The following is a 14,402-nucleotide window of genomic DNA, read 5'->3' on the forward strand; positions in this document are numbered from 1 at the left end:
GGAAAATGGCTGCAATGAAACAAAGAGTGAAAAATTTAAAGGGGTCTGAATACTTTCCGTACCCACTGTATGTTAAGTTTTAGCCTATTGGCAGAAATTCAGGTAAAATGTAGCCATTGCCATATAAAGACTGTGTTCTCCATGTCCACTGAAGTTCCTCAGTGTGTACTCTAGGAACATTTGTGTGCTCCAGGTAGCTTTGCATAAAAAATGCTTGTCATTCACAAGGCTACTTTTACTTTTATAGTTTAAGTAAATTTCCAAGCCTGTACTTTTACTTGAGTAAAGAAGTTAATCAGTCCTTCAACTTTTACCAGAGTATTTTTTAACACAAGTATCTGTACTTCTACTAAGTAAGTTGGATAGTGAGTACTTTTGCCATCTCTGATTGTGTTACATGTCCAGTCAACAAGTCAGCCTCCTCACCAGCTGATGATTCGTGTAGAAAACATGGAAATAGGTATAAGAAGAAGGTATAAGTATGGTTAGTAAGGGCTCCTACATTTAAATGCTACAACATGCAATGTAACTGTTATGCTGTATGAGCCGTTCATTTGTTCAAACCAACAAACAGTCCTATGTGCAGGGAAAAGTGAATATGTTGATGTTGACTCAACAGACAGACACACACCACACACACACCTGGTTTTTAAGGCAAACTGAGTTAAAGTTTTGTTATTGCATGTGTCCGTGACTTTGTGTGTGTGTATGTGTGTGTGTGTGTGTGTGTGTGTGTGTGTGCTTGTGTGTGTCTGTGTTTGTTGCTCAGAGATGATGGATGGCAACATAGTAGCAGACACTTTAAACAAACAGTGAAACCATGGTTATGATGAAGCCAGCCATCTGAAAAACACACTCCAACACACATAGCTGCAGCCACATTGGATAGAAACACACACACAAACACACACACACACACACACACACATACATACACACACACACACACACACACACACACACACACACACACACAAACAGATACTGTGGGAACTCATAAATACATTCATGTCCAAATAAAATAATGACATGCATGCCTAAATGCACTGATAAAGAGTACACACACGTTCAAAAACACACATAAAGCATCAGTCTCTCCCTTTCTACTTCATACACAGTTGCTGAAATGTTGAGCACATCACTGACTGTAAGCCTATTGGAGCCACTGCCAAAGCATCTGACAGCACCCATATTTATGTCCTTATATGCCTTTTACCAGCCTAGACATGCCTGCAGCGGGGACAGTATCTGCAGCGTAAAATGGAAAATATGATAAATTACAGTATGAGACAAAAAGCCTCACCAGTTGACATCCATGCATGTCAATATTCATTTTGGCTTCAAACTGTTTTGTGGAAATCTGAAAACAAACTTTCCCACAGAAGCAAAGCTTCTCTGAAAATGCTGGAGGCGAGCAATCTCTAAAAAACTTAGAAATAAAAATGTGTTCTCATGAAGTCAATTAAAATGGTTGCACCCGTGGGGATGTTGGCATACTGCCTTCCAAGATATGATAAAGCAAAAAATATATACAGACTGAAAGCAGAGGGTAAGACTGAGCATCAAATACAGCAAATGATGGATTGTGGCAACAGGATCAAACAGTAACAGCCACTCACACAGTATGTTGACACATGCAATATGTTCATAATGAAATGTTTTGAATATCATGGGACATAAACAAATGAACAAGAAAGATATAAGACTATGAAGATATAATGTGCATTTTCGATAATTGATAAATGAGCAGCAGATATATTCGATACGTTTAATGTACAGATTAATAAGGGTAAGGAATATATAAAGCATCATGGTTGATTTAACAAAAAAAGGTCGATTTACTAGTCATCTTCACATCATACTGTCTTCTCCAGAGGAGGGGCTTCGCTCGGGTGTTGATGTTGAAATGGGATGAAAGTTTCAGAAAAAGCTACAGAATGGACCTCGGGTTAAGATAGTATTCTTTTTTTTAAACTACTAAAGAGTACTAGTACTATTACTACTATAGAGTTCAGAGAGCTTCTCTGGGCTAGCTGCCTTGGTCTTTCGATTGTAATGTGCTCCTGAGGTTTACCATCCATATTGTAAGATAAATGAGCATCTACTACACACAGCATCTTTTTTACTTGGACGATGAAACCTTTGCAACATGGGAAGACAACATTTATTTCTTAGCATGTAAAAAGCCATACTTTACTAGCCCAGCAGTGCATTTACTTGACATCATAGCTCGGTTTCTTCCTCATCCACCGATACTCTCTTCTTACTTAATTTTCCAAACTCTTGCTAAAAACTACTCTGTCTAAAAAAAGTCTGAATGCACCTTGATCCTGCTGTTATTACAGCCTGTCTGATTTAGTTGCTAAAGGCCACTAACAACAGGAAGATCAAAAACAACAATGATAAATATCATGGAAAAGTCTTCTTAAATATATTCTTAAAATTCTTAATTCTTAAAGTCATGTAAACATGTTCTAGTAGAACCCCAAAATACAAGTTTGATCCTGAAAATGAGCATGATATGTTTCCTTTAAACAAAAGCCTACAGGTCCCGGGATATTTATTTAGTTACTACAGTTCATCCTGAGGGCAACGTGACTGGCCCACCAACAGACCAATGCCATCCCAAGAGCCAGGCTGTCAGCGTGGCTAAAAATGCCCATCCCTGTCTAGACAAATAAAACATACTGCATGACATCCTGTTGAGTGATTTTATGTACAGTGGTGTGAAAAAGTGTTTGCCCCCTTCCTCATTTCCTGTTCCTTTGCATGTTTGTCCCACTTAAGTGTTTCAGAACATCAAACCAATTTAAACAATAGTCAAGGACAACACAAGTAAACACAAAATGCAATTTGTAAATGAAGGTGTTTATTATTAAAGGTGAAAAAAAATCCTATCCATCATGGCCCTGTGTGAAAAAGTGATTCCACTTCACTTGATTCACACTTAAGTGTTCCAAAACACTTAAGTGTGACAAACATGCAAAGGAACAGGAAATGAGGAAGGGTGCAAACACTTTTTCACACCACTGTACCTGGCTGGATGTTTAGTCATATGCATTATTACAAATGTCTGATTTTCAAATGAGGTTTTCTTACTTCTGGAACAGGTCCTGTTTCACTAAGGCTCTTTACATTAGTGACATTGTAATGTGTTTCAAGGTATATCGGTATCTGAAAAAGTCACAGTTTCAAAACCACTTACATTTTCAGTTGTACCGTTCCTAAGCTATCAGCTGTTTTCATGTTAATGTTTTCATGTTTCCTGTTAAAATGTCTTGGTTAAGGTCAAAGGTCAGGGAGGGCTGAAAGACATGTTGAGTTTTTAATTGCAGCGTCTATGCGTGTCTAAATGTGCATGTTGGAAAAGGTTTCATATATCCATATTCCAAATATGAGATAGAGAGATAGAGGCAGTGGAGGTAAAGGGGGAGATGTTTGCAGTCTGCTGATTCTCTGTTTTCTTACCCCTGGCAAAAATGGGCTGACTTTATCCTCATGGGAGGGGAAAAGAGAACAGTGTCACTGCTTTTCTTAATATGCTGTGCTGTTACATAATATCTAGACTGAGTCTGTGGTACACACACATTTTTTATCAAGGGAGTGTATTTGGTTCCATCACATGGTTTACATTTACTTTAAAGAGTGGAAATGGAAGGAAATAAAGCGAAAGGACGGAAAAGGAAGATTCCTTAGCCCCGTTATATAGCCTTAGCTCTTTATGTCTTTCTCCTGTCTCTCCAAATGTCTTTTCCCTCCCTGTCTCCCTCTCTTTCCCTGGCAGTGAGGATGGAAAATACTGCGCTGGAGTCTGGAGTGCTCTCTGAACGTAGACCTGTTGCATTGGCCCTGATTGATTTGTCCCCATTTACCCTCCTCTGACTTTTTTCTTCACCTCTCCACAATTTTTATTCCCTCCTTTCTTCTCCTGCCGTTCTTGCCTCTAGTTTGCAAATGAGAAAGGTCATGGCATTTCTTTTCTCCCTCATGAAACTGTCTCCCCTCTCTGTTCCTCCCATCAGAACACCTAAACTACATTGGCAGGCCTTGTAGCAGGTCTTAATGTATTTATCCTTTATTAGGAATGTCAGTTATTGCTTTGTTGTTTTTAATTAGGGATCGCCCGATACTGATACCTAATAGTAGTAGTTAATGAAACCAAAAGCCGATAATTGGAACCGGCTTTTGATACTATTACACTATATTTTGCGTTTACAGTGAAAATGAACATCTTTAGGTCAAAATTAAGATTTTGGTATGTTATAAACTCCATTAAGTCAGACTCAGTGGTGAGTGAAACGGAAGCAGAGGGACACACACCGAGCTGTAGCCAAAGTAGCACACTTTTAATTAATTAACTTCATGGGTTATCAGGCAAATAAAACACTGATACAGATGATCTGCAAACTGCCAAAAAAAACAGCCCGATGATCGTCCAGGGCCGATAATCTCTACATAAACCAATTCGAGAATGCACTGTTAGCATGTGAGTGTGTGCAGCCTGCCTGTAGGCCTACAATATGTTTGGTGAAACCCCGTCGAGCTCTATATTTTCCACTGGTTTATTTGGTATTGACTTTAACTGGTTGGTAGTTATTAGTTATCCGGTCTTCCTGTTCATGCAGGGTGCGGTCTGCCGGAGGGGGGTGCGTTGGATTTCCCCCTTTCTGGTCCATGTATCCCAGCCTGTATCACCGTGGGGACAAAATCTACCCCACCGTGACAATCATTTCAGGGTTTGTGGTAGTTGAATTTTGCCAAAACCCCTAATTTTTAAAAAAAGATTGTGGTTTGGATTAAAACACTCCCGAGGAATGGATACACGTTTCATGGGTGAAGCTTCTTTTGTTTTGGCCAAAGAGCAAAGTTCACTTCCCGGCCGAAACAAAAGATTTTCACCCAGGCCAGCTGTTTGTCTTACGGTGACACCACGTTGTGCTATTTTATTGCGGCGTGGCAATATATCCATGGTATTGGAAGGGGGATTTAATTCCTGCATGTTCTGTTTTGTTGCACATGATCAACCCCCCCCCCCCCCCCCCCCCCCCCCCCCCCCCCCCCCCCCCCCTCTTTTTCTCCAGACAAATTGCCCATGTGTATTAGTTGATAAGGTGGTTGTTTTGACTGATAAGCAGTTCAACCAATTATTTGAAGAGGAGATTATCTTTGTGCCCTGGGCCTCTAAATAACCCCTCCCACTTCATAACTCCATGAACACACATGTGAAAGTTACATGCAGATGTGAACACAATCAGCTAATTTAGATCCAGTTAAGCTGCGCGTGTGTGTGTGTCCGTGCATAGAATACTGGTTTGCTTTGACTCGATGCACTCGTGACTTCCCTCTTCATTTTCTGACATCATAAAAGGCTGTGCCAACACTGTCACTGCCTGCCAGATGTACACACTCGGTAAATCAGCCTGCACACATTCACACACAGTGCTGCGTCATGAATGTGTACACACACAGTCCAGTGATTTGTGAACATGTACGTCACTCTGATGTCTCAGTGTAAATAATTAACATTAATAATGTATCTGTGTATAAATACTACTGGAGAGATAAACAATGTGTGCCTGTGTGTGTGTGTATGTCGGCATGGTAACTGCAGGAGCTCTTTGATCCTCAGTGACCCTCTCTGCCTCCTCCCTCCTCATGAACACTTCCTGGACTGAGCATCCTGAGCAGGTAGCATGCGTACACACACACACACACACACACACACACAGACACACGATAAAAGATGCCAATTGACTAAATGAGTTTGTTACAAGTCTCCTGAGCAAATGCCAAGAAGAGTAAATTAATCTAAAATGAATTGTGCAGACTCATTAGCCAAAAATGTAACTTGATCCATGGACTTATTGGCATCAGCCAATAAGGAGCACTTAATAAAAATGGTTGGTCAGTGCCAAAATAGGTATTTTTGCTTATAGTGATTTCATTTTTTGGAATATCTTTGATTGCTTGATATTCCTGAAATCTGTACAACCCAAGAAAAAAGGTCATACAAGTCCATAAACCATAATAATTAAAGCATCACATTTTACTTAACTGACACACGAAACATATGGATCCAAAAGATTTATAAATGTAGAAACATGAACAAAATATTTCTTAACACTCCCTGAGTGATTTGAACTACGTCGATATTTTCAGTTTTTGAGATGCTCATTTTTACGAGCTGAGCGTAAGAGCGTTTTGATAATTTCATCGGCAAGCGTATGACGCAATTATCCGAAAGACAGAAGCCTTGCTCTAACTGTCACAGTCTTTAATATTTTTATTAATTTAAACAAGATTAAAGGATTGAAATAACTACTGACAGAAATACAGTTTGAATGTAATCTTTTACAATTAGAGTTTTACACATTTAAACACATATTATAGAGCTTACCTGTAACAAACCTTCTCAGTTTTGATTCTTTTGTATGACTCGATAAATAAAGCCAACCAATAACATCTCAGTTAAAGCCAGTCAAAGGTTTCGATGACAGATGTGAGCTAACTATCAGAAAACATGCAGAGCTTCTTAAAAAGTGGGTTGGTGGATCAAATGTGCAGCAGTACTGGAACTCAGTGTCCCGCCAAAGTGCGAGCCCAGCCAAGAATGGTGTAGCCGTGGTAATTTCGGTGTTAGCTCCACATCTGTTGCTGTTTCCATCCAAGTAACTGACGCTCAAATGGAAACGGGGCGTGCTGCTCAGCACCAAGGCTTGGGATAAGTGGTGTAATGTAGAAATAACATGATATTTTTGGAATATAAGACAGTTTTTTCCCTCTCACTAATGTAATGCAGAGACTATAAGACTATGTTATTTCTTATCCTGTGGTGTTAACAAAGCCACTACTATCTTTTACTGTGACTGTTATTGCCACTCTTCATTTCAACCCCAAGCGGCCCGTCTGACACCGCCCACCAAGAGCCTGGGTCTGTCCCAGGTTTCTTCAAGGGAGTTTTTCCCTTGCCACTGTCGCAATAGTTGCTTGCTCTGGAGGGAACTATTAGAACTGTTAGGCTCTTGTAAATTATAGAGTGTGGTCTAGACCTGCTCTATCTCTATCAAGAGTCTATAACTCTTGTTTTCTTGTTTTAAAATGTTTTCCGAAACACATCTCAGTGAACTACTGTATTTTTGTAAAATGTAAAAAGTTGTATTCCATACGAGAGGTTTGTTATTCTCGAGCAACCCGCATGACACGTTCGTCCAATCAGCTGCAAGTCAGGGGCGTCGAGCATTGACCAAGGATGTATGACGTCGCGACACCACGCTTCAGTCTTGTCGCAAAAATGAATCAGCACTGTCAGAGAATGAGACGTCATGACCCAAACAGGCAGCGAAACATTGGCGTTGGGGTTGGTGATGCCCAAGGTCTCTGTCTGACCCCGGAGATTCCAAACCAAAACAGGTCAGAAGTGTTTTCAAATGGCTCCGGAAACGCCAGAGGAGTGAGAATGCAAGCCGAAACGCAGCAATGTAAATGTAGCCTCAGATGGGTCTGATCTGAATTCTGGAACTCATCCAGCATAACATCAGACTATCCCTGTGCCTGACACTGTGGGCCCCCACCCGGACAAAATCAGGACACCTGGGCCTCTCCAACACACCCCTCCCCCAAACTCAACTCCTTCTTCTGCTTCCAAAAATCTGGAGCAAAAGCCCACATGTTTTTTCAGGGCTATTTGTTCCATTTTAGCTGGAGAATGACAGGAATGGCACACAGCAAAGGGCAGCGGGCTGGATCTGAACCTAGACCCCTGCCAAGGACTTAACCTACATGGGGCGCAGGCTCTACCGGTTGTGTTAGAGGTCAGTGCATTTCTTTGTGTGCAGAATTGATGCAAAAGGCCTTAACACCCAAATGACCACAGATGTTTTCTGGCTAATTAGATCTCCAGTCAGATTAAAGCTGGATGGAGCTATGCTTGGAATTGAACACGCTCACACAGATCTGTAAAGAAATCTAATCCAAGAGATCTAATCTAAGAGATCTAATCCAGAAACATAGGTGAAAGAACCAGGGTGGGTGCACTCTGGTTGTGTACAGGCTTTATATATAATAACACTATAAAAAAAGCAACTTTATAGTAAACGGCTTCACCTAAATAGTTGCATTAAACACACAGATGCATGGACAACATTTCCTGCAGATGAACACACCACATTGCACAGAGCACACACCCAACACACACACACACACACACACACACACACACTGAATGACTTCACCATAGTGTTGCCTGCCGCAGCAGAACTCTGGGAAAATACTGATTTCATGATGTGCTGCAACACCTCAGGCTGCAGCCATGCTGTGTTCTCTGTTTCCCTTCCTACACACACACACACATACACATACACACACCCACACATACAACTAGGTATCACTGGGTTGCATAGAGGTGGTTGCTAGGCAACAAGCATCTTCTAGCTCTTCCTACACATGGAGAAATGTGCTGTTCACGCACCGAAAGCACGAGGATTCAAAATCACACTCTCACACACACACACACACACACACACACACACACACACTATTCACACCGCTGTAATGAGTGCGCTGACGGTGTGAGCGTCTGTGGGAAACAGCAACTGCTTCCTCCAGAGAGACTCCCTCTGAACATGGAGACTTCATGGAGACTCCGCTGCTCAGACATGCAGCTGACGCCCGGATACCCAGATCAGCTGAGCTCAATGTGGTCACATAGCTTCAGTTCATTACCACAGTTCACTCATTAATTACTGTAAGTATAGACCAGCTCTCCCCGCCGCCGACCCATATAGGACGCGAGTAGTAAACACACTAATTGTGTAATTCAAAGCAAAGCAAAAGGGAGCACTAAGCCATTAAAACAGAAGGCAGTGCAACTATAATCAAAGCTGGGAAAACACAATCCAAAGCACTGAGACAGCAGGGATAAACGCCAGCATTCATGGTACAAAAGAGAGGTTCTAATTTGGGTTTCTGTCACAGATTACTTCTTAAATGCTGCAAAAAACAAACAAATGTATTCTCATAATTGTGCATTGATTTGTGGAGTACCTTGTCCCTCCTGTAGAGTAATGAGATGATCTATAATGGAGTACTGCCGTGCACAGGTCTGTACATCTCATTTATCAAACATAGCAGTGACTGATAGTATTTAAAATGTTATAGGCTTTTAAATAAAAAATGTCTGGGATACATCCACAGAGGGTTGATATATTACATCATGGTTCTTCAACGTTTTTGAGGCCAAGGACCCCTTAGCTGAAAGAGAAACAGAGCAGGGACCCCTACTAAATACATTGTATAAAAAATAATTGCAGCAAAATAAACTGGGCCAGATGGCTGAATATGGATGGATGGATATTCATACTGTATATTACTTAAACATCATGTTTTAATTTTAAACACCCATGTGGAAGGCCCAGTGTAAGATGAACTGTATCTGTGGATGGATGCCTATTGGCTATATTACTTAGTAAGTATCATCAGTGTTGTGTAATCAAATGTGTTTTAGTTTTTTCGACAAATAAGCCAATTCATCTTTGCTTATAATGTGTTGGATATATGTTGATGTATATTTTTAGACATACTTTCATTTTTGAAAAAAAGAACAACTTTCAAATAATAATCAAACAATAATTTGCTCCCACCGCAATAGCTCTGAGGACCCCTGAGGGGTTATGGACCCCCTGTTGAAGATCTCTGTATTACATGACCAGAGTTGGGAAGGTTACTGAACAAAAGTATTAGATTACACATTACTAGTAACTTAAAAAAATAATGCCTTACTTACTACTAGGGCTGGGCAAGTTAACGCGTTATTATTGCGTTAACTCATTAATTAATTAAGGGCGAGAATTTCTTTATTGCGCGTTAACGCAGTTTTTATTATTTCTTTAGTATTGTAAAAGTTTGTTGCTCACATGCTTTGTAAATAAAGTTGAATTTTCTTATCACCGGAGTACTTCCAGTCTGAAATATCACCTTGACAGTTGATACCAGAAATTACATTACAATAGCAAAGAAACACACATTGGTGCGAGGCTTCGGCAGACTACGTTAGATGCAGCGTGTGGGTAAGTAGAGATAAATAAAGGCAAGAGAAGCTAACAAATGCCATAGCAACGTGGACAGCTACAGACTGCAGGCCCAGTAGAGGACATCGGTCTGAGAATTGCAACAACAACAGCAGGTATGAGATTCCCTCAAGATGCACCATCACAAGGAGAATAAACTAGTGGTCTGAAAAGGAGAGGACTGCAAAAGCGACCAGGCTACAACATGTGCGCGCGGGACACTTTATTGAAGTTGCACAGCAGTGGAATGTGTCAAATAAAGTCACCGCAGTTAGCCCAGATAGTACGAATAGATACGGAATCTGATCGCTGCTGCGAGCCTTCTGCCTTCTGATCATGTCCCCTGCTTTGCGCACGGTCTCCAGCGTTCTGTCACAGTGCCTCTGCTTAACAGCGCGTTGGACAGTGTCCCTCATTGTCTCTGCTTAACAGCACGTTTGACAGTGTCCTTGCGAAGTGCAGAAAAGTTGTGGGGTACTCTAAACCCAGTCCAGCAAGGGCTGCAGAGTTAGAGCAACAACAGATCAACGTGTACATAAGAAGGAGTGGCTTATGCAACACGTTCCAATCAGATGGAATTCATCTCTGGACATGATGAATACATCATGTTTAAGTTGAGACGTACACTAAATATTTTATTTAACTGCTACTTTATAAACAAAATGCTGGTAAGTTTTTGTAGAAAAAATGTTACGGCACTTTTGTTCATATGGCAGAACCTTTAAAAAAAAAATTGCACAATATACACTACTTTTGAATTCATTATTTCATTATGCGATTAATCGCGATTAAAAATTGTAATCGCTGCCCAGCTCTACTTGCTACATTACTCACTCCTGAAATTACTTTTTGGATTACTCCATAACAACACCTGAGATGCAGCATAAATAACAATATAAAGTTTAAGGTGCAATAATTTTAAATATTTTAAAATAGTTAATGCAGTACAAATTTGTCTCCCCCGGCCCCTCCTCCCCAGACTCAAAGTTTACGGAGGTCGCCAGGCTGAGATCGCAGCAACCACAACAATGCTGCTCGGCGCTTGTCTCACCAGCCAGACATTACTTCACAGCACAGCGGAGTAGCTAACGTCAGATACTGACTGCGGAGCTCGGTACCCATCTGACAGATGCACTTTTTCGGCTTAGAATTACAGTAGAAACCGCTAAAGACACCATAACCTCACTGTCCTCTCCACCTGACCGAACAAGCTTTATTGGCATAGAATAACGGCGACAATTGCTATAAACACTGCAAACTCACGGTCCTCTCTTCCAGATTAACAGCCCCCCCTCTTGGCCTAAAATAAATCACGCTTTCCTGGTCCTCCGGCAACGTTAGCAGTTAGCAGGGTTAGCATTGCGGCGTTAGCCAGGAACAGTTGGGATCATTTTACTGGCTGTTTCTCAATTGTTTTTGCGAGAAACCGACTTTCATTTCTTATAGAATGAATTAACTAGAGATTAGAACTGGATTAGATTAAATTAGATTAGAATTGATGACCACACTGCCTATTTAACATCTCTCTCTCTCTCTCTTGCTACGTAATGGAGCCCCAGACCATTTATGTCATTCAGAGGGTCTCCATGGGACAATTACATTGATTGACAGCTGCATTATGGGAAAGCAACAGCCAATAACTGCATGCTGTCAGACCAGACGACGTTGCATGATGGATGCACTGCAATCATAGACTGTTATTACAGTCTATGATTGCAACACATAAACCTAGCAATGGAACCCCACGTGCATGCAGTGTCAAACATATAAACTCCACAAACTCATGCACGAGCAAAGAGTGCATGCAGCAAGTACACACGATAAAGTGCATGAACACACACACACGCAAAAACACTCACACACACTCAAGCATACACACACAGATGGGTACTGTTCAGAGTGTGCCAGATGAAGTCAGAGGGGCAGCCAGCTGAATTCATTACCTATAAATACACATGTCATATCCTTGCTAACTCTCCACACACACACACACACACACACACACACACACAAGCAAGGACCCACACACTGTGAGAAGCTCCTTCACACATGTGTGATCCTGACGCATCTGAAGCCTCAGAGAAAAGAGGGAAGCTCAGGGTAGAAAAAAAAACATTGGATGGAGGAAGGGTGTGTGTGTGTGTGTGTGTGTGTGTGTGTGTGTGTGTGTGTGTGTGTGTGTGTGTGTGTGTGTGTGTGCGTGAGATAAACTGACTCCCACATAAAGCCCACAAACCAACCCATGTTACCTATTCTATTATCAGATCATGTATACCTTCCATCCCCTCTGATTTCCCTCCTTTTCCTTTCCTCCCTCCTTACATCCTCCCACCCAACCACCCCCCCCCTTGCCCTCCTCGCCTCCCTGCACCGGCAATTTCTGCTTTCCCTTTTTTAACGGGTGAATCAATCAATCATACAATGCAAAACAAACTCAGACAATACACATACAATTGTGTTAAAAAACAGACTAAAATAACTTACACAAATAATTTACACAGGTTAATTTACACAGGGTAAAAATTACAATATATGTGTGCAAAGTGGCCTGGTGTGGGTGTGTTTACTACTTATTTAGGTGCTGCCTGAGAACACCAAGTGGCTTGACTTGGTTGATCAATCACGACAGAGTGTAAATATACGCTAAAAGAAGTATAATAGGAGCTCTTTAACCAACGTCACTCCTCTAGCCTAAACTTAACCAACCTAACCAACAAAGGCCACGAGTGGCCAATCAGAAGCCAAGTAAGGCTAGTCATGACTTCGCCATCCGTGGAAAGAAAATTAGACTCCCCGACTACGTTAACACTGAGCTCCAGAAGGCTTGAACGTGCACACAGCTGGTGCAACAGCTTGCAGGTTCAGTTTGTTGGCAAAGTGCACAGGACAGGATGAGAAGTGGTGATTAGTTCTGAGCTCTCGATCCATATTTGCTCAGCTGCACACACACACACACACACACACACACACACACACACACACACACACACACACACAGGTAAACAGGAAGTGGATTATTGAATTAGAAAGGAGACACTTTCCGAACGGATGCAAGACCACCTGACAGAAAAAAAGAGTTATAGAAAGATTAATAAAAAGGAAAGTCCAAAAAAAAAGGTGGGACAGGAAGCATGAAGTTATTATGAGACAAACCGTTTAATGCATGCTGGCTTTACTGCAATACCCTGAGTTACTGCTGGGTTGTTAAACAATAATATGAATTTGTATTACTTTGCAGCTAATGAAGGCTCCCAACCTGGACGTTTTCATCAGTATCTGTTAGTGCTTTTGCCATTTATCTCTTACAGTTGTTCAGGAGTCTTATTCCTTATCTTAATTTTATTTTCCAAACCATTTATCAACATTTTTGGTGTTCATTTGTTACACCGCATTGTAACTTTTATGATTGTATTTCATACCTGTGGTATTCTATTTGAGCTGTTTTTATATTCTTTTTAATGGATGCCTGTAATTGTTTTAACTGCTCTTTAATTTGTTCTGTAAAACACTTTGAATTGCCTAGTTGCTGAAATAAAGTTGCCTCGGCCCAACTTGCCTACATGCTAATGAACTGTAAACGGAAGTGAAATGGAGAAAGAGTGGTAGAGCTTTTAATATGTAGTGGGGCAAACTTGATTTTTACCCAAAAAGACCCCAGCAGTAAGTTTAAATAAGTTTAAGTGATCTCTGAGGGACAGACAAAGACATCTGGGCCTGTCCCCCAAACTCCTACAGGCTACCAAAAGGGATAACCATCATACAATGGCTGCATGGCCAGGAGCGAGTGGTCAAAGTCGCCAAAATCTAAACAACTAACGGCTTTTAGTTCACACCTTTCGAGAGCGCTGCGAATTCCCATTTGCTGGCAAGACATTGAACACAGCGGGGATTCTCAGCTGGCTGCTACATTGTTGAATATATCGATGATGATATTACTTACGATAAATTAACAGATAGTAAAGGGTACTCAGTTCTGCATTTCTGCTGCGTTCAGTATTCTGCTAAGATGCAACAAACTGCTTGTTGAATTTCAAACAAATGAAAGGAAATCATTTCCAACATACTGTTATTGAACGAAAAAGGCAGCACTTAAAAAAGAATGAAAGTTACATTTTAAAGTGCAGTTTTCCACGGATATTTTTTTTGCAACCGACACAAAAAAGTATTTTTTACAGTACAGTCTGATCTTACATTTTCCCATATTATAATAACAGGAATAACTCGCTCCACATCAGTCCTTCCAGAAAAATCCACAGTTTTTTTTGTGATTGTTGCAGGCAAATATCCTTGATTATGTGGCACGTTCTTTAAAAAAATGCAGTGGAATATGCAGGATAC

General features: G+C 41.0%; 1 protein-coding gene across 1 annotated transcript in view; it reads right to left on the reverse strand.

The window, feature by feature from the left end:
* Positions 1-14,402, reverse strand: part of caskin1 (CASK interacting protein 1) — a 117,567-nt gene that overhangs the window by 60,612 nt on the left and 42,553 nt on the right. The gene's annotated exons all lie outside the window — the stretch shown is intronic.

The sequence above is a fragment of the Etheostoma cragini genome, chromosome 15 (assembly GCF_013103735.1).
Source record: "Etheostoma cragini isolate CJK2018 chromosome 15, CSU_Ecrag_1.0, whole genome shotgun sequence".
Classification (NCBI taxonomy): Eukaryota; Metazoa; Chordata; class Actinopteri; order Perciformes; family Percidae; genus Etheostoma; species Etheostoma cragini.